At 39.0% G+C, this 25,487-nt stretch overlaps 1 long non-coding RNA gene across 1 annotated transcript; it reads right to left on the bottom strand.

Moving 5' to 3' along the window:
- Positions 1–16,516: 16,516 nt before the first annotated feature.
- LOC140250485 (uncharacterized) lies at positions 16,517–24,990 on the bottom strand. The gene is made up of 3 exons (XR_011903180.1): positions 24,878–24,990; positions 17,586–17,664; positions 16,517–16,988 (listed from the first exon to the last, which is right to left on the bottom strand). It is a non-coding gene; the product is annotated as an uncharacterized lncRNA (long non-coding RNA).
- Positions 24,991–25,487: the final 497 nt, after the last annotated feature.

Genomic DNA, 25,487 nt, shown 5'->3' with positions numbered 1-25,487 from the left:
ACCATCAGCTATAACACCTCTACTGAAATCCACAATAACACAACAGAGTTGGTAAGATAAATTACAGAAGCTATTTTCCATCCCAACTCAACCAAGTTAGTTTCACTTACTAGAGAAAAGTATCCAAAGTGCTCTCCCAGACTCCCTCCATAAGCTCAGCCACAGGTTTAACTGCAGATGTTTGCCAAGGAATGGCAACAAACAGCTAATAACAGAAAGACCATTAGCAGGCCCAGCTGCTTAACAATTAACAATTGAGTTGCTGCAGTTGAAACACCTGTTGCCACCAGAAGATGATGGGCTCTCCTAGTGTTAAGGAGATGCAGCATGGTCAGGGTGGAATGCCTCTCCATGGAGGAGGCAGGCTACATACTACCTCTGTGTGAGGCATCTTTATGTAGCATGAAGGAGTCTGTAGAATGGGTTTTACCTCATTTGCTAAGACAGGTTAACAACAACAACAAAAAAGCACTATTTGCTGAAATTGCTGGACTGTTAAAAGCATGGTGTGTGTGAGAGATCTTCAAATGAAGACAGCATACGTATGTGTCTCCGTGTTCTTTGTATCACTACTGGGAGATTTATTAAGCCACAGTTTTGAACTGAGTTTGGCTGAGGGCTGTATTGGCCAGGCTCACCTTGGCCAGTCCTGCAGCCTAGTGAGTGCCCTCTTTCCTCCTCCACTGACCTGCTCCAGCACAGCCAAAGGCACATGTGGGTCTGTTTTCCACAGATGCCCATGGCTAATGGCCACACCAGTACTGCAGTATACCAAAGCAAGCACTGCTGTATCAGCTGTGGCTTTATTTATTTATTTATTTGTTTATTTATTTTAAAAGCAAGAAGGAATGGTTAGGCTTTGGCATGTGCTAATTTGTTTCTAATTGAAAAAAAAAAACCTGAAAAAGCCACGTGACGTAGGACCTTGGATCTGGGACTGAATCCAGTGCTGGCTTTAGAGGACAAGTCGTGAGGGATGTGTCATATTAGTAGCTTGAAGCTAATGGTCTGGCACAGGCTGGAAGCTGTGCTAGCTCATTGCCTGGGGCCAGGGAACTGCTCAGGTAACAGCCTCCAATGCCTTAGCCAGCAGACCTTGAAGGTTTCTTCATCCAGAAGTAATTAGCTAAGGTTGCCACAGTGCACCAGCTTCATTCATAGGTATGGCCACCCCCCTCCTACTTCAGCTGTTTAATGTCTACTTTGAATCTCAAAAATACTTGTGTCAGTGCCTTAGGTTAATGCCTATTGCAAATTTCTAAAGGATAGCGACTGTCTCTCTGCATTAGCACATGCAGAACAATAAGCACTGGAAGAAAACAGAGCAGGTGAGAGAAGAGTGTCTGACTGCCCTTTGGGCAAAAGGATACCAAAGAACTCATTCACAAGGAAAACATCATAAGAGTGACAAATGACAGCCTGTCCCACCAGTTTATGTCAGAATCAAATTCCACAGAAAGGCAGCAACAGTGTCAAACATGCATTCATTACATTAGCAAGCGTAAAGCTCTGATTCCCTAACCAACTCAAGCCAGCAGAGGATAGTGAAAATGTTATAACAGAAGAAGAGGAAAATGCAGAGAAACTGAAGGAGATTCTACTTGCTTTGCCCTGAATAAAAAGAGTAACTCGGGAAACTATTAACAGCAGTTTTTAACTTTGTTATGAGAGCATTCTACAGCAGGCAAGAAAACAATGCCATTTAATGAAGCTGGGGTCAGTGATGTGGCTAAGCCAGACTGAACTGTATAATGGCTGATAGACAAAAATGGTAGCAAGGTAGCAGGATAGACAAGGTAATATATGGCCTCTGACCTTATAGTCCACTAACTCACCCGGTCAGGTACTGTTTGTAGCTAAGCTAGCAGCTCTGTAGCCACAGCATCTAGCATCAATATCAAATATCTGAAACCAGCAAGAAACCATAATACCTCCAGGAAGGGGAATGGCTGTTTACGAGGGTGGATAGTGACAGGACAAGGGGGAATGGTTCTAAACAGAGACAGGGGAGATTTAGGTTGGATATTAGGAGGAAGTTTTTCACCCAGAGGGTGGTGACGCACTGGAACAGGTTGCCCAAGGAGGCTGTGGATGCCCCATCCCTGGAGGCATTCAAGGCCAGGCTGGATGTGGCTCTGGGCAGTCTGGTCTGGTGGTTGGTGACCCTGCACACAGAAGAGGGGTTGAAACTAGATTATCATTGTGGTCCTTTTCAACCCAGGCCATTCTATGATTCTTTGATCACAAGTCTAGAGAAATAGCACACTAGACATGGAAAAGAGACATTCATAAGCATAACTCTCCTTATTCTGGTCTTGATACTTAGGCAGTTTCTATCACTTAAAAGAGACCCAGTTGCCTAGATGAGACAATGTTTAAAAATAGAGAAAAGTGGGGAAAATTTACAAATGAAAGCACCATGGCTTACCGGACAAAAATGCACAGCCTTTCTCTCCCTGCACAGCTTGACTGGTTTGGATGTAACACTATTTATTTTCTTCATCAGTTTATAGTACTTTATTTTCTAAACGTAAGTTGGTTGCACTTCACTTGAAGATACAGTCCTAACTGTTTATTGCTAATTTTTTCATTAGTGTACTTGGTATAGCGTGACAGCTGTTCTTGATACAAACATTCAGTTCTTCATTTTCCCATTTCTCTGTTCTCAAAAGAGTTTGCAGAATTTGTCCATATTTTCCATTCCAAGTTTAATGAAAACAAACTGTTGCCATGTACAGAAAATGTTTGTTAGTTCTTTCAGGAGGGAGAACCTGTAATTCACCTGTTAACAGGAGGCAATTTGCTGCATTTATCATCTTACCTGCAAGAAGCATTTGAGAATAATGTGGGAAGCTTTTAAAGTTTAACTAGGGTGAAGAAGGCAAGAGAAAGTGGTACGGGTCACAAGCTGCCTCACATACTATTATGCCCACACTCTTAATGGCTCTATTTGAACAAATACAATATGCTAGGAGTGAAAAACAAATTGCTTTTTCCGAGGTGCTCAATACTGATACAGTCATCCCAAAAAATGAGCAAAAAATATCCTTTTTGAGACTTTCTGGCTCCACTTCTCTCTTTCCATTTCTTTCACAACTTCTGACTTGCCTACAAAGGGAAAAAAAACACTTGCATCAGAACTGTGATCTACTTCTGTTCCTTCTCTTAAGCTGCAGAAGCTGGCTGGGCATGTGAGAGAGGTGAAAACAAAGAATCAATTGTTTTGATTCAGCTGACAAAAGTAGGGTCCATTCCCAAAGTCCAGAAGAGGCACAGAGAACTTGAAACATTCAAAGGATAATGAGATTTCAGATTATGAATTTATCTGAGGGTCTATTTCTAGGAGGTAGAAAACTGCGTGTTACAAATAACAGAAGTTTGCTATTTTTTGTATATATGTTTACTATCACAGTGTTGATTTTCTTTTTCTATTTTTATTAGAATTTTTGAACTAGAAAGCATGAAACTGTCAGATACTAGTTTGCAATTATTATTTAGAAGCTAAATTTTTGGCTGTCAACTGATTTACTGACATTCCTTCATATACGTTACTAAAATTAACAAACCAAAACAAATGTTTCTTTACTACAGGAACTGAATTTCTGCCTAACATGAACAGCTTTCCCATTGCTTGAGATTTTGGAGATTGCTTCTGATTGCAAACTTAATGCTGACTTTGTGGCTGACATGGATTGCATCAAACGTCACATAGTCAATCAGCAGTGCTCTTATCTTTTAGTATTTCTTGCTTGTTTAAGCAGATAAATGAGAATAGACACAATTAAGTCAATACATCAGTGCTTTAGTTAAACAAACAATTAAAAGATAATCTTAGGTATTTGGGATCCCCAAATAACTGGCTTAGAAAGTAGTGTGGGGTCTATGCGGCCAAAATGGCTCAGGAGTTGCAAAGTACATGTCAAATCAATAAGACTCATAGATCAAATTTTTTGTTACTTTGGGCAATAAATGAAGGAACGCATGAATAGCTTTAGAAAAGGTGGAGCCAGTACTGCAAACTCAAGGTTATGGAAAATGTGAATCAGGAAATTAAGTCTGTTTATTTGTCTGCTTTTATAGAACACGCTCTAAATGAGGGGGAAAAAAGGCAAGGAAGGTAGAGCTGGAAACTCAGCATACTGGGAGATGCTGTGGGTGGTGTGCTTTCAAGTGCATTAAATGTTGTACAAAAACTGATTGAGACCAGATGTAGTCTTTGCTTTTGATATGGTGTTACTGATTTGTTTTTGTACACTGGGTTTCAATTAAATTCAGTCATGTGTTTGTTTTGTTGTTGTTTTTTTTAATTTAAAAATAAAATATAGCAGGTCTTCTATCCAAGTCACTTCTAGCAGATATAAAGAAGAGTGTTTTTGCACTAGCATGAGAAAGACATTGACATACATTGTTATTCATACTTTATTTTTTAAGGGTGAGGTTTCAAGGGAGTTCCAACATTACCTCTATAGACTCTCACCCTATTTTTTAAAAAACATTTCTTAAATTGGAGACTTTTTAACAAGATTATGAATTTCCCTTAGGCGTTATTTAAAGTACAAGTCTCAGAACAACTCACATGAAGTTCAGATTCTTGCTAATAAGTTGGTATTGAGCTGACATTATAAGCTGGCAATGTATCAACTGCTCATCATTAAATCACTTCCAAAATGAGCATTAATGAACTTTCTCACCTACTCCAACAACACAAGGTAGCTCGTACTTCTCCTAATTTCCAGTTTACTGCAAAGTTACTTGAATTCAGTCTACTCTGTTGTCTTCACTGAATTACTACATACCTGGCTGCAGTAAAAACAAGGAGGCTTTGCAAGCACATGTTGGATGTTCTCATACATATTAATATGGTCACACAATGTATTACAGCTACTCCAGTGAACTTCTGCATGGAAATGAACCGGCCTAATAAGCTGCTATTTCAAAGTGTTACTTCCTTGTAAGAATAAAATATGTCCCTTTAAAAAACAAATAAAAGGGTGTTTTCAATGTTAAATTTTTGTCTTCTGTTAACTATTTTCCACAACAAACTAGAAACAAAGTAAAATATGTAGTTCAAATAGCCTTAGTTTTGCCATTTACTTCCTGTTTCCCTAAAGTTTTTAAACGAGCCTTAAAATATCAAGGCTCAATTATCCATATTTTTCTGGAGGTGTATGGTGTCAAGTCACGCTTGCAAGACTGGGAACTGGAAAGAAGCATCTGTATAGAGAGCTCATCTTTTTACTCTGAAGAAGGGTTTACATAGATTAACACAGCTTACAGAATCATTACCCGAAAAAGGTTATCCAAGTCTCATGTCCACATGTTGAAATACGGCTCAAAAAAAGAGTTACATAGCTGATCTGAGTCACATTTTACAGTGAAAGATTCAGAGGTCAGTTTATTCAAATAGGAAGTTATAAAAAGATTTGATCATAACATCCAAAGAACAATAACAAAGCTGGTGGAGGGTCTGGAGCACAAGTCTTATGAGGAGCGGCTGGGGGAACTGAAATTGTTTACCCTGGAGAAGAGGAGGTTCAAGTGATATCTTATCACTCTCCACAGTAACCTAAAAGGAAGATGTAACAAGGTAGAGGTCAGCTTCTTCTCTCGGGTAATTTTAAGAGAAAAAGAAGGACTGGACTTAAGTTGTGCCAAGGGAGGTTCAGGTTTGATATTAGGAAAAAACATTCTCAGAAAGAGTGGTCAGTCATTGGAATAGGTTGCCCATGGAGGTGGTAGAGTCACTGCCTCTGGAGGTGTTAAAGAAAAGAATGGAAGTACCTCTGAGGGACATGGTTAGGAAGCATGGTGGTGATTGGTTGAACTAGATGGTCCTGGAGGCAGTTTCCAACCATAAAGATTCTATGACTCTATGATAACTGTGTCCATGGAGACAAGTAACTCAGACTAATACATTAAAATATCAATATACATGCTACAGCAGATCAAATTGTATGGTTGTGGCAAGTACCAGCTCAGTCTCTGCTTCTTACATGCTGCTGCCCAGGATCAGCTTACAATTGTACAGTTCAGGAGCCATTCAGCCATCCCTGCTCAAGTGGGAAGCTGTCTCTGGGGAGGGGGTAGTTAAGAAGCTGGGGCAACAGTTACTCCAAGAGCTCATCTAAGCCCAATGCTAAATGTATGTTAACATCTTTGGATAATGAGAAATGAAACACCAGAGACCTGAAATTAGAAATATTCAAATGCAACATGAAATTCATGCTTTTGAGAGAGAAGAAATAGCTATTTGAACAGCTTCCTGCGGGATACAGTACATTTCTCATTATTTGATGTGTTCAAAACATAACTAAATGTATATTAAAGCCCATGCTCAAACTGAAGCCAGGGACTTCATGCAGATATCACTGGGATGGATTCCATGGTTTATTTTATTTAGGAGGTCACCAGAGGCCTTTGTTACCTCTAATTACTGGTACCTGTGAAGATTGTGACAGAAGAGCCACGTGAAATTCATACCTAAACCATGCATTCACTACATTTAGACAAACAAGCCTCAAATCTGACTCCAGCAATGTTTGGTCAGAAGAAACAGAGGGCTAAGATGTCTTCTGTTTGCTGATGACAAAGAAGTTGTCACAGTCCTTTCCACAAAGTATTTCAGACTTCAGAAATCACTTCCCACTTCTTTTACTTACATTTGGCTAAAACTAACCTGAACCAATTTTTCTGTCTGTCATGCTGCAAGCACAATTCTTTCTTTGGGCTTCCAAAGAGAAAGGGTTAGGAACATGATATAGCTGAGATCCGTGCCTGCAATAAAAATATTTTTTCCACTTCATAATTCTGAAAAGTATTGCTGGGTTTGCTTTTGTTGTTGAAGCTGTTTTGAACATTTAAAACACGTCAAAGAAACCCTGAGCTTGATGAAAAGGCACTTTTAAAAGTTTGTGTGTTTTAAAGAAGACTGTTTCCCTTTAAAAAAATAATAATAAATTAACATGATATAACAGAGATTTAAAAGACACTGTATACTCTTTGAAGAAGAAACAGAGTCAACCAGATGGGTTCTAAAAAGAGCTAAATGCGCATGCAAGTAAACAGTCACAATGCTGCTATCCTGGACCCATCCACCTCAAAAAGTTCTCTGATGTGTTTGCACTGCTCATTCACCTAACCCCGCCACTTGAAGTATCTGACTCTTCTCTTTAGGCTCAAACTATGTTCTTTCTCATTACCCAAAGCTGTTGGTTTTGTGTTGTTTTGTTTTGTTGTTTTTTTTGAATAGACAGTGTCTGCATCCCTTGTAGAAGTATTCCAGAGAGAATGTGTGGTTAAGTTGACCAGCCAACATTAATAATGTAAGCAAACAAAATGTAGATAATTCTCTCAAAAGGCTATGGTCTAGTTTTTCATGAAAGAGTATAAGATTCATGAAGCATCCTCTGAGACCCCCTTGTGTGTTTTCCAAGACATTTTGTGTTCCACTATTCTGAAAATGTTTTCATTTGAGCACCAAAACTTTCTAGTAACCTTTGACAATCTTAGATTAAAGTCATTACAAGAGAAGCAGCCTTGCTAGCTTGAACCTGAAGACATCCTTTTATTTAGCCCTGAGACTAAAAGTATACCTAAATGGAAATCAGTACTCCATTTAATAAGTTCATCTACAGCCAAATTTTATTTTAATTTTCTTCTCATAGACTCTTAGCACCAGGGGGCTGCTAATGACATGCCTCGATACATGAAGCAGTGAGGCACTGCAACAGCCTTTTTGCATCTCTGTTCAGACCCTGTCTCACAGCATTTTATCACTGGGTATAAACAGACGTGGAAAACGCTTAGGCCTCAGGAGGAACCCAAACACATTTAACAGGGTTCTCTATGCACTGCTAAGCTTGCCCAGCTGCTAACACATGCTGTTATGGCTGTCTGAATGCTGATCTGGACATGGGCTGTAGCTGAGGAGGTGGGCAAGTGGCAGCACATTGATCCTCAGAGGCCAACGGATCCAGGCAGTATCAGTGTGATAGAAGGCAGAAGCAGAAAACAAAGATCGAAATGGGGACAAACACAGCTGCACTCACAGCTGCACTGCAGGGTACAGTGGCCTTTGTGGCACTCAAAGGCACTAGCAGCAAGGGGAAGGAGGGCTACAGTACTGTCAGCTCCCTTCCCTCTTCACACTTTCATCACATATAAAAAAAATACTATAACTCTTCTAGACTTTGTGACCAGAGCAGCTGTGCTCTTGCATCAACAAAGAGAGAGTTTGGGCTGTGTGGCAGCAATATCCTCCTAAACAAGATCGTTTGCCACTATTTAACCAACTTTATTCATTATTCCAGGAAAGAATCATAGAATCATAGATGTTCATTGCCAATTTTAGACATCTAGACACCCTATGTATACTTCAGAATGAAATCAGCAGACCTCAACAAAGGCTCAGGCCTTTGGGATGAAGTTCTCAAAAAATGACATTTTCCTGCAGCCTTGGAGCAATCACAGTTAAGAGCTGAGTGATCCCCTTCATGTGACAAGGTCAGGTCATTGAAAAGATGGTCCTTCTCTAACGGTAGACTGTGCTGAAGAAAGGAGCTGAAGTACTGCCTTAGATGGCCACTAATCATGAAACAACATAAAAACTGGAATGTTTAGAAGTAACTGATTCACACAAGAGGCAACTTCTCTGAGAGAAAAACATTACTTCTTTCTCACTTTGCTGGGACATTGTGTTGGATCAATTTTTATATTTATAGACTAAAGTATTAAGTATATCTTTCCTGTCAGCCTGCAGTGGGTCGTTTAAAATAAATTTAACATTTATGGCACCTCAAATTTTGTCTTTACTGCAGTACTTCTTGTTCTCACTATAGAAGATACTACAAATACCACAGTAAAGCTCAAATATCAGAGGGCACTAAAGCGCTGCTTTTTAATGGCAGTCACTAAACACAGAGCTCATAAAACTGCAGTTATCTTAGAACTAGTGGTACTCAAAAGTGAAAGACAATAAGATATTCACGTTCCAGTGGTAAATCCACTGAAGTCATTGGGATAAGAGCTGAAATTAATTTGCCCTTTTGAGAAAAAAATAAACATGTGGGTCCTGGGTTGGAGTTTAGAACAGGAATTTCTAATTAATCAAGAAAACCCAAAGAAGTAGTGGAGGAGCACTGTTCCCAAAGGGATCCCTGAAGATATCATTTGGGATGCTGCAAAAGCTGTTCTCAGTGAACGGTTCATTAGCGTTGCCTGTGGAGCTGGAGGAAGGAGGCGGAGAACTGCTAGCTGTTGCTAAGAGAATTGGTAGTCGTCACCCAACTGGCAGAAGTGAATTGGAAGCAGAGAAAAACTTGAGAATGGGATCTGAATGTCCTTTTAAGTGGCAACGAAGAGCAAAAAGCAGGCAAGAAATTTCTTCAGAAAGCTGCAAGACTTCAAAGAAAAAAAGTCCTAAGACAACAACTCTAACACAGTGGAGCTTGCCAGCATAAACCTCAGCTGACCTGATTTGCCCTTGCTTTTACTAAACATGTAAACCCAATGAACTTGTACCAATTGATTAATCCACTGTTGCTCTAGAGAACGTAGGAAGTGAATAGGAATGGAGCTGAATTGCTCATGTTCTTCCTAAGGCCTGGCCAAGTTTACCAAAGTACTATTTAAAAACTAGGTATAAATCACATTTCAAAGAGTGCCAGAGGAAGTTCAGTTCCCATCCCAATGATTTATAAACATGTCTTCCTGATTATCAATCTTATGTCAGCAATGGCAATGTCCTACCTGCTCTTTCATGTTATAAATGATTTCCTTTTTGGGAAAAGGGATCCACCTTCATCTAATACTTCTCACAATATTTTTTTGAACTAGAACGGACAAAGTAGCAACTAATGATCATAAGATCCTAGGATAATTCAAGTTGAAAGGGACCCCAAAATGGTTTCCAGTCCAAACTCTTGCTCAAAACAAAGTCATCTATGAGATGAGACTGCTCAGGGCTTTCTCCAGATGGGTCTTGTAAAACATCAAAGATGGAGGATGGAAGCTGCACAGGCTCCATCGCTTGGCTACATGCACTCTATACCTGTCATAGAATTACCCAGGTTGGAAAAGACCTTGAAGATCATCAAGTCCAACCGCAGCCTAACCAGTACCCCATCTCTAAAAAAAAATTTCAATTTCATTTCAATTAATGTCTGTTTTCTTTTATGTATTCTGCATGTAACACTGTGAGGAACCTAGCTCTGTCCTATTGATAGCTTCTCCATAGTCACCAGAAAATGAAAAGTAAAAAGTATTTTCCACTTATTCTAATAATTATATGTCAGTGTTTAAAGTTTAGATTGATTAAAGATTATGAAGTTTAAAAGATCATCACATTTTAGAAATTATCATGTGGATATAACTGATATAGATGTCTTCTTCAGCATGTGACATCAAGAACCAGATACAAAACACACTCCCACCCAACTCGTGATGTGTAATTAAAAACTTGATATAAAACTATAGTTTAAAATAGAAATACCTTTGATTTCACATGCAACACATCTCATTCACATTGGAGTAAGCTAGAAGTAGCTCAGTTTGAAACTTTCCATATTGTAGACTAGACTGGCACTGAACGCAAAAGAGAGCATTAAGAATACCTTCCCAAAAATAAATAAATAAATTAAACAACAAATCAAAGCTCTTTAATAACTTGCTCCTTCTTGAATGTTTCTTTTCTTATTATTATTTTATCTGGCATCCTCCACTCCTCCCTTACTCATGTTCCTCTAATCAGACTATATGGAACCACTTTTCTGCTGGCAAAGCAGTAAGGTAGCTGTAGTGCCAATATGCCTGAAGCTTGCCTCAGGCATATCTCTGCCAGTTTGAAACCTTTACCACCTTCCCGAGTTAGACTAGCTTAGCAGAAATAGTGATCCAAAAATCACGATTTATGGACTAGTGCCCTTGACAGAGAACTGTTTCAAAAGCCTGAAATCCCCAACTGTTCTCTTTGAGAGGAATATATGTATATATTTGCATATTTGAAATATATATACAGAAAGTCTTAAATGAAAATTCCTATATGCTTTAGTTGTTAATTCAATGTCTCCTATACAGAAATGGCTTCCATCTATTATTCTTTTCAAACTAGCTTTCTGAAAAATGTTTTTGAGTAATTTTTCCACTAAAGTCCACTTTTCTTTTCTTATAGAGTCTTTTATGGTCACCAAGAGGTATGCCCAACAAAGGCATGCTAAAACTGTCAAGCAGCATTTAATAATCAGACCCCTTTGAACACTGCAACACAGACCTGAGTTCAGGAACCACAAGAGGCTTTCAGCCATATAAATTTTCTACTGGAACAGCAAACAAACTGAAGAAAACCAAATGGATTCTGGTGGCACACTGACATGTTGTATCATTAGATTAATCTGGTGGCATTTTCTTTATCGTCAGCTTGGTTGATTATGGTTCTCAATACAAGAAAATAGGAAAGATTTTATTAAATGCCATTCTCATAACTGAGGGGCAGTTTCTGCTGGTCCTTATGTGTGAGGAAAGGAGGAACAAGGTAACTCCTGACTTGAGAGGACCAGGTAAAGACAAGATGTGATCTCCAGGAAAGAAGGTCACAAATAGCTCCATTCCAACTTCCCTGGGATAGATGGTGTCTCACACGGAACTCAAGAGCAAGTGGACCACAACTTCCCCCCTCAATCAATTCCCATCCCAGTACTTTATATTTTTTCAAGTTTTCCGGCTAAAAGCAGTTGTTCCCTCCACTTTCTCAAAGGATAGACAGGTTAGAGGAACTAACTCAAAACCGACAGATGGTACCTGATTTACAAGGTGCTGCAAAAGGAACATCAGTGTAGAACGGCTGCAAAAGAATCTCTTGGAGCCAGGAAGTATTTACTGCACTTTTTATGTGAGACTTATTCACTCTGATGGACATTTTTGTAGAAGAAGCACATTTAAGCCCAATCAATATGGAAAACACTTGAGAAATAAATAAGACATCTCAATAGCTCAAACCGCTGACTCACATGGACTTCTAGGTGTTGGTAGACAAGATCTTCCTCTAGAAGTTTACTGCATGACCAACCCAACTACCCAATCTCCTATTCTCCAAGAAGTTTTCACACTAACACCAGATGCAAGAGGACAAAACACATACCCTTACCTAAGCTGCATTAAGGTATATTTCTTGATTAAAGTAACTTAGGCCAATAATTTACATTAAAACTCTCATGTCTATGAGCAGGAGGGTTTTCATTTTAATTCCAATGAGCTAAATACTACTGCAATTACAGGCACCATTCTCAGCAGCCTCAATCACACTAGATGTGCTTGCCTGAGTTCCCTTTGAACTTGCCCTCTTAAAATTCTTCCTGCAAGAAAACATTATCTGGGACAAGGAATCATAGAATTACCCAGGTTGGAAAAGACCTCGAGGATCATCAAGTCCTACCGCAGCCTAACCATAGTACCCTAACTCTAGCAACAGGAAGGTCACGTTGTTCTTCATTTGCGCTTAGAGTCAGACTCACTTCAGTCAGATCACAAGTATCAGTCACTGAGGCGGTTTTAGCTTGACCAAATTGAGAAAAGCTGAAGTCTGTACACTGAAACTTCAGTTCTGTTGACACCTTAGCTACTGTGAAGACAGCCAGCTCAAGTAGGCAGCTTGTATCAGTCACCCTCATGACTCTGCCATTATGAAGGCATCCCTAGGAGACTGCTGAGGCTTTGTACAGTCATTAAACTTTCTTAATATCCATTCTGACTAGAAAATAGCTCCCGTTTGAAGGGTTCCTTCTGAGAAACATGTCCACACGCAATGTCAATAACTCAAATGTCTACCCAGGGACTGCACAGGAACTCTGTTCTCTGTCTTTTCCCAGTAAGAGGATCCTTGCAATTATGGAAAATAGAATTATAGGAGAATTAGAGGAACTGTCCTACAGAAGTGAGCACAGCATCATGTTGTATCCTTTGTGTGAGGCTCTTCTCTGGATAGCTTTATCTTCCCCTTTCTCCCCAGGACAGCAGCAAGCACAACATGTAAATATAAGACAGACTGAGAATAAAATTATGTTTGGTTCATCAGCCACCTGCCAGCCTTTTTTGGCCCTTTTGTGTCACTTCTTGACTGTCAATATTTATTCTTCTTCTTCTTTTTTTTTTTTTTTTTTTTTTTTTTTTTCTTTTTCTCCTCTAATAAGATTGTTTTACTTGCACTTTTCATCATCTATAAGCAATTCAAGAACCATTCAGTGTTCCTGGCACCCAGAACAAGAGAAAAGCCAGTAGCCTTGACATATAAGAATAGATATATAGTGTCTGAAGGAAATAAAAGATAGATCCACATATAAACCTAAGAAATAAATTTCCTATCATGGAGAATTTATTCCTACTTTCAATCGGGTTATGCTAAATTATACCAGCTCAGAGTGCCCAGTAAGTGCTAAAGTGATTAGCACATCCTCTGTTACACCTCCCAGTTTAGCCACTGTGGAACATAATTAATGTGCAGTTTACGCTTTTTTTACAAAACATTAATAAACACCATAAACAAAATCTAACTTAACACTGCCCAGCACCACCTCACTTGTGCACTTCCCAGGATTCAATATTTTTCTGCTAAGCACCACTATTTATTCACACTCTTTCCATGCATAAGACAACGATTACACCCAAGCTGCTAAGAAATAATTATTCACAATCAGAGGCATTGGATCCAAATCTTTAATAACACACTCTATTTCAGTCATGCCATCATTACCATTGGCTACCAAATCTGTTATTTAAAAATAAATAAATTCAGTATGTCAGAGAGTATCTTATATGTATTTATGATGTTGTTATTCTTTGTCAGCTGTCAGGCAACTGCAGACATTCTTCCCTTAACATTTGCTTCACTCCTTTATTAGTGAGAAATTGACTTAACTGGTACAGTCCCTATTACAGCTCCACAGGCTTTCTTATTTTTACTATTCATAATTCTCAAAAATTACAAAATAGCACATCCACTTTCTCATTTTTGCCTCAGATTTTCAGAATCACAGCAGTTACTTTCTGCTATTCGAAAGGAGTTTGCAAGTTTATTGGCTAATTTTGAGTACATCACAGAAAATCTATTAAGGCAACTTTCTACATCCTTTACTTTCAAACACTAATGATTCAACATAGCCAAAACCTCAAGAATCAAGTCTAAGAACTGTTACATTTAACAAAACATACAATTAGGTTTGATGTGAAATTTGTATTGGAGGAAGCATTAATTGTAATAATTTGTATATTTGTAATAGAGCAAAGTTAACTTTTTTTTCAGCACAGAAAAACATGGTTGCTGGCAGCTACCCATGAGAATTTATTTTTCCTAGGAAAACACATCTTCAAATACAATTGACAACTTCTGTATTAAATAATAATAATAATAATAATAATAATAATAATAATAATAAAAGCTTGCTTATGTATTATGTTTACTTGGCTATTCTACCCTTGGAATATTTTTGAATCCTCCATATTTGCCAGAATTAAGCTATTCCCATCACTAATATCCCTAATAACCGTCTTTCTTCAGAACAAATCAGTTTCCTACAAGATATGTTTGTTAAAGATCCTTCATCTCCACTTGAGTTTTTTCGCTGTTTGGCAGCATACTTACATTGTGCCTTCTTTTGCGAAAAGCACATATGAAATAATACTGTGAGTTCTCATGTTGACAGTCTCAAGCCTGAGGAAAAAAAAACAAAAAAAAAAACAACTTCTATGGAACCTTGCTCTTTCCATTCCAAATGTAATCAGAAACAAACAACATTCTGTCAAGTAAATTCAGCTTTTGTCTATACCTGTCCATGTGCCTTGTTTTCATGAGGCTTGTAAAGGAGCAATTGATCTGAAATTACTAACACATTGTAAGGAGTAGTCAATAGCCTACTGAAATCTCAGCTGCTGAGGCTCAACTCAGCTGTAATGCTCAACTCTGAAAAATCTAGCTCATTAGCTCTTAGCTATATCTGATGCTTAGCTATGTATTATCTGCAGGGCTAACAAGAATAAAAAGCAGTCAAGACTTATTTCTGTCATAAAGTTGAAGATCTGACTGAATGAACACTAGCAGCAGTCATGCTGAGGAAGAAGATACCATTATTACAAAGGCACTCTTGTGAGTAGAGCTACACTATAAAAATACATCTATCCATTTATCAACCTTCACATTTAAGAGTTCATTGAAATGGGTGAGCTTGCTTTTGGTTTACATTTTGTTAAGGAGACAAAAAGCGAATGTTTAAATAATATCTTCGCACACAAAACAGAAAAACATCACTGAAAAGAAGCCAGAAAGCAATACTTGTTCCAGATCTTCCAAACACAAAATAATATGATTTGTTGTAAAATTCAGCCTGTATATTAAGGAGCTTGAAACAGTAGAACTGGGAGTTTGTCTATTTTGACTATTATGCCTGCAACAAATCACAGTAATTGAGAAGATCATTTAGATGAACCAGATCTAAAAACAATGATCACTTTGAAATCATAGTAATATTTGATCTGCTGTGAATCTGAAAATGGCTTTGTGACCTACTGCTCACAGCAAGGAAAAGGCAACTCTTTTGGCAGAGAGCATACCTCCCTCGCAGCAGCTGGCGGGCAACAGGAACTGCTTCTCATTGTTCTGAACTGATGCCCCTTCCAGTCTTCCCTTCTGCAGAGGAAAAGCCAGGGGGAGGAAGTCCACAGGAGACAATTTTCAGTATGAACTGGTTCAAAGCTCAAGCAGTCTAGCACAGTAAATATTTTTTCTCCCACTTTCCTTAGTGGCAGAAATCAATACAGTTGACTAATAGCAAGTCTCTCTTTCTTCCAAATGTTCTGCCATAGGAATTTCAGGGAACTAACGCAACTATCATGCCTCTTTTTTGCATTTCTTCTATTTTCTTTATCTTTACAAGAACCAAACGCAGTTCGTGTCACTGTTCTTGTTTTTATAAGGGATTGGCAGCCTCCCATTTTCTGCCTGTAGTCCTTGGAAAAAATGTAATCTGCAGTCATTGTAAGACCATTAGTAAATGTTTGTGTATTAGAAGAGCAACTCCCAAAAGAAATGCAGATGTGCACATAGAAAAATATGAGGCTTGAAAAGCTACAGGCTCCAACAAAACTGCTCAAACTAAATGAAAAAGGGCACATTTCAAAACATCCAGGTATTGACTTTTGAATCCTTCTTCTCGTAAAAGTTGCAGAACAAATATAAAGTCCTGTTTTCTTTAGAAAAAGGGTATTTTTTTCCAAACAGGCAGAAGGCCCAGCTTTAGCTGCTTGCTTTCTGAAATCCCCGTCAACGTATGAAATGTAGGTGGCATACATTATCCTTTTTGCTAAAATGAAAATAAAAACTTCCGTGATTGGTGGCTGAAGCTAATGGGAATTGATAAATTACTTTCCATCCCAGTGGACATGAAATCTCCGAAGTTTTGGATTTCAATTGAATGAGAAATTACTTCTGCAACCAGTCAGCAGGATCGAATATAAGTGTGTTTTTTTAATCTTATCAGAGTGTGACAAAAATCAGAAAATTCATAGCTGTGTGACTGCAGTATGTGAATGCACAAGTTGCAGATACACTGTTTTGAGAATTGTTATTTATGAGTGCCACCTCCGCATTTGCAACGCTCGCTTAAAATATAGGGATTCTTGGGATGCTGGGAGACAGCTCCTCCACTCCCATTATGGCACAGTCTCAGAGGCCTGCAGGGACCATGCAGCAAGGGTGGCTCCTTCCATCACACAGGACTGGCTTTCACACACTCCAAGCACTCAGAAGCAACAGCTGGTTAAAATGCTGTTCTGAGCATGAAGCCACTGGGTCCTCTCTCCTTTTTCTGTTTCTTTCTTTGGCAGCTTCAGCAATAAACACGTCCAAGTTGTCTTTTAGAGAAATGTGTTGCGGATTTATTCATTCTGCCCTCGGAGAAGGGGAGTGGATCACCAGGTATACCACTGTGCTCTCGTTTGGGCCCCAGCTTTAGCAGACAAAAGCGAGTTATCATTAGCAAATAGAGAATTTCAGAACTGCACCAGGAAGGAGTAGAAGATAAACTGCCCTCAGAAGGCACGTGCCTTCCAAACAGCCAGGGCAGGCTACATGCAGGTGCTGTGTGCTGTTATACTCTATCTCCCCCAGATATAAATAGCAGTGTCAGCCAGGCGTGCCTTCAGCCAACCAATAGCTTGCACGCGTTCCTCCCAAGCCACAGCAATTTGTGCTTTCATCACCTCCAGCCTGCACTGTACAATACAATACTTGGGGAAGACACCGCAATGCCTGTGGTCCAAGCAACCCACAGCAAATCCAATGTGCTGAAACACAGGCCTCAGACATGCTCTGTAGTTTGCTCTCTCCACCTGCCTCTGTCTCTCTACCATTCCCCAGCTGCAAGATGGCAGTGTCTCCAGGTCCGACTGGCCAGGGAGCTCAGCACAGCCCTGTGTGCCTTGAGGAAGCCCATCAGCGTGGTTGGAAAGGTTTCTCCTGAAGCAGGGCTCACACTGGGAATGATCTAATTTAGGAATGTGGCAGAGAGTTCAGATGCTTATCCAGAGTTTAAAAGCATACAAACCTTTTATCCTGCAAGATTTGGCTAGGTCCTGTGGTCCTTATTCAGGCAAAATTACAGCTGTCTTTAACAGGAGCTTTGGCTGGGGGAAAAAAACAAAAAACACCAGCAAGATTTAACTTTTCCCTGGAATTCTCATGAGATTTCTGGTTGGTTTTGCTCAAAAAGCAATTTAAATGCACATTAACCATTCAGCCTCCAGTCACAATCTGGATCCTCAACCATCGTACTAAATGTCAGTGAAAAATAACTGAGGAAAACTAAATTAGAGAGAAAACAGAGAAAGATCTTGTGCACTGGACAAAAGCTAAAAAAAAAAAAAAAAAAAAAAATTTGATTCCAGGATTTGTAGGGCAGAACTAAAGCATGCTGTCTAATTATGCAGTAAGATATGCATATTTTAAATACGGATGTTATGTAAAAATGACAGTCACGTGCATCACCACACTCACAGAAAGTTCTCTCTTCAGCTGTGCCCTATACACACATTTGGTCTGAAATATGTATGGCCAGCAACAGCTGCTGGTGCTGTACATCTACATAGGCAAGACAGAGAGAGAGCGCTGCTGCAGTGCACACGTATTTATTTGTGGAAGCTCTGTATGAGAAAGCCGGTCATTTTCCTTCAGCAAGAAGCTCAATAGCCTTCTAATCGTGTATGGTAGGAATGTAACTGCCTACTTCCCACTATAGCTACAAGATACCATTTTATGTCTGGCTCATCTAGCTGTTTGGTCTGTTATGTCCCAGAGGATAATTAGTCCTGAACACAGGGAAACTATTTATCTTGCACCGGGGATATTCTGTCAAATACCTCCTCACACAAAAACTCATTTAAAAGGATAAAAAAACACTACCTGAGGAATTGAATACATCTGCGGGCTTCTAGTCACTTCCAGCAGGTGACACAACTGAAATCACAGAGCCTTACTCTGGTAAGTAGGTGGGAGCCAATTAGCTTCATTTTGAACTGGGAAAACTGCATCATGACAGCCTCCAAGGAGCAAGTCCTATTTGTTGTAAACAAATCTGATTTGCTCTGTTTTGCTTCCCCACAAATACTGCACAACAGTCACAGATAAAGTTGCTTTACAGGGTAAGCCCCCACCGTCACTGAAAACAGGCATTGTTTTTCTTCTCCCCAGGAGAGGAAGAATAAATGTGACAGTTTGCAGCCACCGCTGGTAGTGGTTGCAAACTAAACTCTCTCACCAGAAGTTCTCCCCAAGGCTTCTTTAAATATTCCATGACTAGCTATGTCCAAATGCATTTCCCAAAGGATCAAAGTACATTTTTCTTTCACTTGACAGAAGGCACTGAGTTGTTGCTATCAGTTTGCTCTTACAATCCTTTTGCATCACCCACTCACAGAAATAAACATACTTTGAGGTTTTTCCTGATGCAGTAACTGACCATGCCACCATGGCTTTATTTTGGCCAGAGACGCCTGTGGCATTTCTGCAAGAGGACAAGCATCTCGCTCAGACCCCATTAAAAGAGAGAGCTCAGCTCTTACAGCAGTATGACAAGTCTGATAAAAAGAAAGAAAATCAAATTACTAGGACTCGAAATATAAATTAGATGAACTGATCTAGAGGTAAGTCCTGCATATGTCCTCAGGCTTAAATAGCAATACACAAATAGGCTGATTTCCCTGTGAAATAAACTCTAAAATATTTTAAAAGTAAAGAAATGAGAGAACTAGCACATCTGTATCTTTATGGATCTTTTCCTGCATGCAGACTCAGCCATCATGCTCTGATACGTGCCGCATGTGAAATCTGAATAAAGGGAGGAATACTGGGGGAAGACAGTCTCCTCTGGGGTGTGCACAAGTGGCACATGCTCCTTACGAGGTAAGCCTGAAAGCTTTGCATAGTGTCATGTTTCAGCCCTTACTTAAGAAAAATATCCCTAAATAAGGACAGTATAATGGTATGGAGCCGAGACATGTTCTTACCAATCCATCAGGCTATGATACACTGTCTGAATAATAAATGCCATTCAGGCCTCATTACCATGTCCTTTATTAAAAGCTATATGGGGAAGGCAGAAATAAAAATTACAAGAAACAGTGCATCAAGCCAACTCCCCACATTAACACTGTAGTGTACATAGTGTGACATGCCAGCTGCATGGGAGTTTGCCCTAGCTTTACTAGGGGAGCCAGGATTCCAACCTTAAGTGGCAGGTCAAGTGCAGTACCTCATATCACAGCCCGCTAAGTTGCTAAGCAGGGAGCTGTAACCAGCTAGAGAACAGAGTGGTTTTAGTATTCATGTTGACCTAATATGGACAGATCTGCATTCATGCTGCCTAGGTTGAGAGCCTCCTGTTTTTTTCTATACTGAACTCCCATTAATCTCCACTGAAATTATTCCAAGATATAATTTCTTTTTTGGCAAAGACTGTTAATAAATTTCTTGTGCTCTTTTCAATCTCAGGCAATAACTTTTACTTCCCCCTGTCCCCTGTCAAGTCATGGTTTAAGGAGGTCACTGAAGAAATTCAGATAAAAAAAAGCGAGAGAGAGAGAGAAGAAAGAAATCTGGAAAGGTTTTTGTTTGCTTTGTTTGTTTTACCCTTACAAAACATTTATTCACCTTAGACAGTCAAAAGGTTGCCTGTCTCCTCCTATGAATGCACAGCAAGAAGCCCATACTTCTTTTGAAGGGACCATCACCCTGTCACTGTGAGCAAAGTCCTGGCTTTAATTCTGTCTCTAACAAGGAAAAACTCCACATGGTATCAGTTCTTAAGATGTGGACAGGACATACTCTCTGCAACACGTTGCTAATGACCTGCTTTCAAGAAAGCCTCACAAACAACAGAATTGGTGTGACTGAGGAAAAGGAGACAAACATAAGATAGGGCTGTGTAAGGGGCTAAAAACTTCTCCAGATAGATTTTTCCCTTGGAGAAATCATAATGCAAAACCAGGCTTTGAGGTACCTGAGCACACTGCAAGACTGAGGCTTAGAACCTCTGTACCTCAATTTCACCATTTTTCAGTATTGCAGTCAGCCCTTACTGCCTCAAAACATAATGACTGGACTTCATTAACTGAGGCCCATTAAGCACTTAATTGATGACAAGTATCACACAGTTGCCAAGTATATATACTTACATGTATATGAAGTTATTAGCAACCAAGACAGGGAGCTAGGAAGATTTGGAAGATGCAGACTGAACGTAGCATTTTGTGGTAGGCCAAAGTGATGTAGGAACTGTAATCTCATGTCTCAAGAGCACCAAGAACAGGAGTGCATTAAATGTCATATTTATCTAGATTTCACAGTGAACTTAATTATAGTGAGAGAAAAAGAGAATGATAAAGAAATAACAAAGTCTTGAGCAATTATGATATATTAAATCCCTTAATAATACTGAAACCTCCAATGCTAAAGTTTTTCTGCATTTTCTTTAATTCTCTTTATTCTCCTGGGGATCTGAGATCAGGAAAACAAAAGGATAAAGCATCTGTCTTCTGCAGCATGCCTTGGAACATGAGGACAAATATTGTCGGATTCATTTGACAGCTGTAAAAATAACAGATTCTCTTCAATCAATTCCTAGATAAGAAAAAGGTGTCAGCTACCCCTGGGTCACAGGCAAGAAAGAAGGGATATTTTCAGAAATTCCCCTAGGATTAATTTTGGCAAGTATCTCCTTCATAACTGAGGTAAGATTTTACATCTTCCAACGGAAACTGAGAACATGACAAAGCAAAAGAATAGACCTTCTTAAAACAAAACATGCAGATATAGGCATTAGCATCCTGCTGGTGAAATGCTCTGAAAGAAGAATGAGGATGTAGAAGCCTGGGATTGATTTTGAAGAAAAGTCCTGTTTGCAGGTTGTCAGAAAGTAGGAGAGTCTGAGATAGGGAAACAGAAGTGGAGACTGGCAAATTTTATTAAATTTGTTTAAAAATACTTCAGAGTGTTTGTCAAAGGTCCTATATCAACTAAAGCCATTCCATTGTGGGAAGTAAGTTGCATAGGTTATACTTATAGAAAAAACACAAACAACAAACACAACATAGTGTACTAAGAATCTAAAATACTTGCTTTCAAACATCTATATTATAGCCATACCACTACTAAAATCTTTATACTGACCTGTCCCAACTCACGTACACACCTTCTTAAAATCACAAAATTACAACAGTTTGCAGTACTTTATTACATTTTCTTCAGCTCATTTATCATTACCAGCAATGAGAACTTTGCGAAGATGAATAAATTGAAAGTTCTGTTGATTACACACAGATATATTAAAAAAAAATAAAAAAAAAAAAAAGAGAGAGAAAAAAGTGCCACATTTAATAATAGTCTTAAAAGAGCAAATAAATGTACTTCTGTATCCCTGAGTGTGTGTGCCTAAAGCAAATTACATTTAAGGAAAAGCTGCTGAATAGGAAAATGATGCTTTTCGTATTTCGTTCTGACTTAATTAAAGTTTAAATTTCCTCTCAGTTTTCACAAGGAGAATATATTTTTAATTACTGTATGTGACCTTTTTATATTTTAGCTTGAGTATGAAACATTCAGATCAATGAAAAGTAATTTAAAGCAGCCTGAACAAATACATGCTTGTCTGAAAGCAGAGGAATGTGAAACTTGTGCTCAATTTTAGCAGCTCTTGATCCCACTCTCTCACATGAATGGTTTGGAGGGCTTAGGAGGCCTTATGGGAGGATCTGAGCTTGCACAAGGAGCAGGGCTGTACCCTCTTAACTGACAGTACAGCATGTCATACACATGTTTTTTCCCATAGATTTTTTTCCCTGCTGTACTCTCTCTTCCCCTTTCTTAAATTTAATTAATGCTTTTTATGGTCTTGGGAAACTGAAGCCTAACATACATACATAGGAAGGGAGAGATCTGGGCACCCCAGGACTCTCTCCACTACAGGAATTTTCTGCAACTATCATGAGAGCTTTCCTTCTCCCTGTCCTAATCAGTACACAATGAAACTTTGAAAGGAAATAAATAAATAAATAAATAAATAAATAAATAAATAAATGTTCATCCACTTGGTAATCAGTGATGTGGTCCCAGGGCTTTTGCCAAGATAAATCGGGAAACATTTTCAGACACCCTTGAAGGCAGAGAGGTCTCACTTAGACTGGAAGACTGGGCAATCACCAGCTGTATGAAATTTAACCAGAGTGAGTGCCTGATTCTGCACTTGGGATTGAACAGCTCTGGATGTATAGAAAGACTGGAGGGTGAGAGGCTGGAGAGTAGCCCTGCAGAAAGGGATCTGAGGTTCAAGCTGAGAGCAAGTTGAATCTGAGCCAGCAGTGTGCCTTGACAACACAAATGGCCATCCATACTTTGGGGTACATCAGGCCCAGCTCCATTCTGCATGGCCTCACATTGAGCACTGCATGAAGCTTTCGGTGCCACAATATAAGGACATAAAACTATGAGAGAGGCAGTCTCTCCAACCACACTGCATACCAGTGACTAATTCTGCCCATAGTTTTCAGCAGCTGTGTCACTTAAATGATGAAACAAAAACAGAGGACAGCTGCTCTAATATATGTACTCATAAGGCACAGGAATAAAGAATTTTTAATTGTTCTTATGAGTATAGAAGATCTTTCCTCAGTGAGCATTCTTCTCTTCCCTCATTCTGCTTCCTCCTAGTTGTTTCCCTTCTGCAAAACCAGTTCAGAGTTCCTCGCACAGATGATTTTGTCAGGCAAGGTGCCAATCCAACAAAAAACATTTTATTTGTGTACTAGATTAGAAGAAGCACATGAGCAAAGTGAGTTTTAGTTGCAGTAGTTCCTTTTCCCTGGCAGGTACTCACACAAAGGTGAGGAAAGAAAATACTTACATTCATACTTCCTCTAAGGAAATGCTTGTCTTGTTACATGCATGAGAATAAGTGTCCTAAGATGCTCATCACCCTTTACTGCATTGGTGTGAGCTACTGTCAGATCACAGCAAACAGACACATGAAGCTGTGGTGTTCACTGAAATTTTTCATTGTTAGTTTAAAAACAGAATCACTAGGTTCCTATCACACATTCTCAAACTACTGATAGTACACAAACACCTGACTAATCTCTAACAAGATCTACTAGATTTACATGTATTTATTAGATAAAACTCGTTTCCCAAAGAATCTGAACCTGATCAAAGAACACATCACCTAAAATGTCCTTAATATTCTCCTCATAAAAACCCCACAGGGAAAGACTTTCCTTGCAGTCTGCCCCATAAACAGAAAGATTTTTTGGCTCCAAAGGAAAAGTCTGGTAGGACTTTTGTTTTCCATACCTAAGACCACTTTTGTTTTCCATACCTAAGAACAAGCTGCAATTCTAATGAATTAAAACTTTTTTTTTTTTGACAACTAATTATTTTTGACAAGTCAGTATACTTGGAAATATGGCAACTGACGAATACCAGGAGGGAAGAATGGGGTGAAATATTTAGAATGACACATTAATATTCCAAATTAGAAGAACCTGAAAAATCCAGTTTGATGGGACTATAGAAGTTAGGATTATTTTATCTTGAGTGAGTAAATCTTGGTACTGGGATTCAGGTGACTGATCGTAATCCTGTCACTACTTTAGAACAGTGTCTTGGGCAAGTCTCTTACCTAATTTTATTTTGCATTAGAGATGACAAATTCTGCTCCTTGAAGCAGAACTCTTAACAATGCCCCAAGGAAATATACTGTTTTTATTTACCTGTCTTATTTATTCAGTGTGGACTACAAAGCAACGGAAGACCAAAAGCATTTATCAAAGATGTCTTTTTAGGTCAGAGGTACTTCAGGAGGAACAAAACAAATTATTTCAGAGGAAGCCTATTCTAGGTGGCCTCACAAGGGTATTAGTCACACTGATGATTCAGAAAAGGTAACTGATTAAAGCTATTGGCAACCAAACAAAATATGAGTAAGTCCAGTTTCTGAGCATTTTAGGACATAGTATTGCTAATGGCTTTTATTTTAAATTAAAAGATACTACTCAATGAGAATGGAGACACAGGAAACAGCATCAAAAAGTTCTTTAGTAATTGCCAACCTAGCAGTAATATTATGCTATGTGCATGCTATCTGATATCGTTTTAATTATCTATCCTAATGGCAGAGGTAACTCTTCAGATACCAAGCTAGTACAAATATGATGGTGTAACTTGACAGACCTGAGCAATTGACAGACCTACAGATTACAACAGTCAATGAGATATTTTTAATTCAAGGTAATACAGCTGCTGTCTCAGCCAGTTCAGTCTCTAGAAAAAAAAAAATGTGAAACTTGTTACCTGTATTCTCCAGACAGTCTTGTCCAGGACAAAATACATCCTTCACCTCCATTTTGGCCTGTTACCTGTGTGACTGATCAATGCACCTCCTTGTCTCTAAACCAAAAGAGCAGCACACCTGTTACCAATGGATCTCATTTATACTCCTTTCAGGAAAGACAGGTTTACCTCCTTAGCTGAAGAAATTGTAACAAGTCCCTTGCAAGTAGTTGTTTCAATCACTTCATCAGATCTTTCTGATTTTTGTACAGCCTTCTTTGGAAAAGGAATGGAAGGGGTTGATGAGAGAGCGCTGGAATGAACAGCAAAATGATGATGGCAAGGCAGTACTAGTACAGAATTTGTCCACAATTTACTTTTAATCCTCAATATTAGGTTAAAGGCTCTATTCTTGTGGAGGAATGAGATCATGTCAGCTTGATGCTGTCCTGGCAATGGACAGTAATAACAAGTCTATGCATATTCTTTCAGATATGTCAAAAATGCCCAATATCATCCTACTAGAAGGCTCTGCTGACAACTGAGAGCTGTGGCAGAGGGAGAACTCACTATCATAGTGACTTAATGACTTCTCAGGGAGATCCAGACTAGAGCATAGCAAGAAATACTG

This window comes from Excalfactoria chinensis, chromosome 3 (assembly GCF_039878825.1).
Source record: "Excalfactoria chinensis isolate bCotChi1 chromosome 3, bCotChi1.hap2, whole genome shotgun sequence".
Lineage (NCBI taxonomy): Eukaryota > Metazoa > Chordata > Aves > Galliformes > Phasianidae > Excalfactoria > Excalfactoria chinensis.
Note: the sequence above shows the minus strand (reverse complement) of the source record. Positions and strands in the feature narration are given on the sequence as shown.